The sequence below is a fragment of the Curcuma longa genome, chromosome 1 (assembly GCF_044706935.1).
Source record: "Curcuma longa cultivar G26 ecotype Majalengka, Jawa Barat chromosome 1, ITB_CL_G26_1.1, whole genome shotgun sequence".
NCBI lineage: Eukaryota > Viridiplantae > Streptophyta > Magnoliopsida > Zingiberales > Zingiberaceae > Curcuma > Curcuma longa.
In genome coordinates this window covers 6,522,645-6,526,658 of record NC_133861.1, presented here as the reverse complement: position 1 = coordinate 6,526,658, position 4,014 = coordinate 6,522,645, and the positions used below count along the sequence as shown (strand labels likewise).

Here is a 4,014-nt window from a genome sequence, read left to right as displayed (position 1 = left end):
AACACCAACCCTAGCAGTAATCACATCGCGAGGCCGCTGCAGTTGCAGAAGCAGCGAATCATGAAGTCCCAACATCTATGAAGATCAAGTGAGTGGCCAGTACACAAGCTAATTCTCATATTAATTGGTTCGTGGCCTGCTGGTTTAATTCTGTGCGTGCATGCATGCAGGAGAGTTTGTGCCTGAGGCACAGCGACCGGCTGAGCCAAGTGAGGAGGATGTTTGACAAGACAAGAGGAGACAAGGAGGCCTTGCTGTTCATAGACTCCCTTCAAAGCTCGCCATCGACTACCATTTCGAAGAAGAGATTCAAGCCAAGATGCATTCTTTATACGACAAGCGATTCACCATCGCCGATGGGGAAGCCAGCAGCATTGTGGAAGTGGCCCTTTTGTTTCGGTTACTGAGACAAGCTCGATACCCCATATCGACAGGTAACTGCGGTTTGTTACGTTGTATTGCATGGTGAAATGGGTTTAATTAATATAATTCCTTCTTCTCTATCTCTGTAGATGTGCTGTACAGGTTCCATGATGGTAGAGGAGAGTTCATGGCATCTCTCAGCAAGGAGATGAATGGACTGATGAGTCTATTTGAAGCATCGAATTTGAATACTGGTGGGGAATTAATACTCTACAGAGCCAAGGAATTCAGTAGCCATCACCTCAGGTCCTACATGGCATCTTTGGGGCCAGAGTTTGCAGTGGCTATTGAACAAGTGCTGGAGGCTCCATCTCATATGACCTTGCAGAGGTTCAGAGCCAGGCAATTTCTCGATAGTCACAACTTCTATCACGATTATAATGTTCGAGAATTGGGGGAGATGGATTTCGCCATGCTCCAGTCACTGCATCAAAAGGAACTAAAAGAAGTCACAAGGTATAGCTTTAGTTTTGGCTAATTTTTGCTAGGACTATAAACAAGTCAAACTCAAACTTTGTGATATTCAAGTTCGTTTGATAAAATAATTGAATCAAATTAAGTTGAGTCTAAAATGAATCAAACTGATAAAAAAATCATTCAATCTTGGCTTGATTTTTTTTTAAAGAGTTTGAGCTTAATTTGAGCTTGATTTGAACTTGGTTTGAAACTTTTATATTTTTAAGTTTATTTGACTAATTAGTGAGCTTGATATTATAAATTTATTTATTTTTATTTTAAAAGTTTCTTTATTTATTTCTAAATTACATAAGAGTTTCTTTAGCATTAATAAACTAAATATATATGTGTTCAAGCTTGTTTATATAGCTTAATGAGTTATTAAAGGTTATTTATTAATTTAATGATTTATGTTGAACACCAAGTTTGCTTACAAATATTTGATTCATTTAAAGTCATAATTATTATTTGATTGATTTATTGTTTGATTATAGACGTATATGTATATAGTTGGTGGAAGAAGTCAGGGTTGGGCCAAGAGTTAGGGTTTGCTCGGGATCAGTCCTTGAAGTGGTTCACTTGGACAATGACAATCCTACCAAATCCTAAATTTTCAAGTTATAGGATTGTTCTCTCGAAGATTATTACATTTGTTTATCTTCTTGATGATATTTTTGATGTGGAAGGATCTATTGACGATCTCCATCTGTTTGTACAGGCCATCAAAAGGTACTTAGTCATGTTTATTTCACCAACTAATATTAGGATCACAATTTTATTTAGAGTGAGATAATTGTTAATGACTTTTATGGCCATTGTAGATGGGATCACTCTTCAATGGATTCACTTCCCAACTACATGAGGGTATGCTTCAAGGCATTAAATAACACTATCAATGAGATTGCCGAGATTATGCTCAAGGAACATGGATGGAATCCAATCGAATATCTAAAGAAATCAGTATGAATTGTTATTCCTTTTTGTAAAATATGTTTTAGGGTTTGTATTATCTCTGAAATTTGATTAAAAAATAACTTTGTTTTGTAGTGGATACAATTAAGCAATGCATTTTTAGTGGAAGCAAAATGGTTGTCAAAAGACCAAGTCCCGACAATGGATGACTACATGAAGATTGCCACAATTACTTGTGGTGTTCCTGCTCTCTTAATGCACATGTATTTTCTATTAGGGCATCGTGCGAAAGGATGATTTTTGCGATTTCCCGAGCCTTATATCTTGTCCTGCAAGAATTCTTCGTCTTTGGGATGACTTGGGAAGTGCAAAGGTTGATAGTTTTCTAATTTTCATGATTATATACGTACTAATGAGAGGATGATGAATTTATCGTGTATCATAATTAGGATGAAAAACAAAATGGGAGGGATGGCTCATTGTTGGTTTGCATGATGAAGGAGAACCCACATTGGTCGTTGGAAGTTGCAAGGGAAAAAGTGATGCAAATGATAGATGAAGCATGGGAGGAGCTCAACAATATTGAAAGCTTCGGTTCATCGACCTCAACGTTCTCTCAAGATTTTGTGAGGGCTTGTTTGAATATTGCGAGGATGGTGAGGGTGATGTACAACTACAACAAAGAGCATAACCTCCCCATGCTTGAGGAGTATATAAAGTTATTGTTGTTTAAAGAAATTTAAACACCTCATATATATCTAAAATGTTCAAGGTTAGTAGTTAATGCTAGCTATTAAAAATTCATTATGTATTGTATAAATGTTCCCCTTCGTTTTGTTTGGTCAATCAAATGATTTTCCAATATGTCAATTATATATCATATTAAATTTTAGCATGAAACTATGTTAACAAATTAATTTTAATTTGTAATCTCTTTGGATATATATCACAATTTAAACATTGATAAATGTCTTGGATGAGTCATTTCCAAGTCGTATAAAATATCAATAATTGTGTTGGTTGATGATGAGTTGTTTTTCTATACACATGTAATGGGCACATGATAGTTGGAACTAGTTAAGTTGGTTGGTTATACCTAAAATCTAAGTCTAAACTAATTAAGTCATCAATTCACCCAATTAAATCTTATAGTTGGTATAATTAATTGCAATTAAGATTCAACCTCAACTTAATTAGAGATATGGTCAAGATTAATTAATACTTGATCGATTGATATGACCATTAGTTGGTTTCGTGAATATGATCTAGGATCTAACATTACAAAAAAAAAAAAATTGAAATTAGCGATGAATTTTAGCAATGACTACTAAAATCTCCGTCAATATCAAATCCAATGGATGCATTAAACAAATTTAAGTAAATCATACAAAATATTAAAGAAAAATAATTAATAAAATATTTTGATCCACCTATAGTCGAAAAAAATGAAGGTTCTTAAATACAAAAATTAATGGTATTACTGTTGTAAATAATAAAGGCATTTATTTTTTACGTACATAACACAACAACCAATATAATTATATCCAATATATATACCAAGTTAATAAATCTTTCGCAACAAGATAACGTAGCTGTTATATGGAAATTTAGTTTATAGATAATTCACGAATAAGATAAATAGCATTGAAAACTATTTATGGAGTTCTAGAGAAGCATAGTAATTTTAGTCTTATTATTTTTATTGAGTTTGAATTTTGATGACATTTTCAAAATTTTGATATGGCATTTTCGTATTTGTAATGTTAGAATCTTAAAAGTTTGAAATTAGCAATGAATTTTAGCAATGTATATATTAAGGAAAACAATCACTAAAAAAATCCCCATGAATATCAAATCGAATGGACGCATTAAACAAATTTAAGTAAATCATAAAAAATATCAAGAAAAATAATAAAATATTTTGATCCACCTATAGTCGAAAAAATGGAGGTTTTTAAATACCAAAATTAATGGAATACTGTTGTAAATAATAAAGGCATTTATTTTATACGTACATAACACAACAACCAATATAATTATATCCAATATATATACCAAGTTAATAAATCTTTCGCAACAAGATAACGTAGCTGTTATATGGAAATTTAGTTTATAGATAATTCACGAATAAGATAAATAGCATTGAAAACTATTTATGGAGTTCTAGAGAAGCATAGTAATTTTAGTCTTATTATTTTTATTGAGTTTGAATTTTGATGACAT

At 32.4% G+C, this 4,014-nt stretch overlaps 1 pseudogene; it reads left to right on the top strand.

Moving 5' to 3' along the window:
- LOC141823243 ((3S,6E)-nerolidol synthase 1-like) lies at positions 1–2,534 on the top strand (annotated as a pseudogene).
- The last annotated feature ends 1,480 nt before the right edge of the window (positions 2,535–4,014 follow it).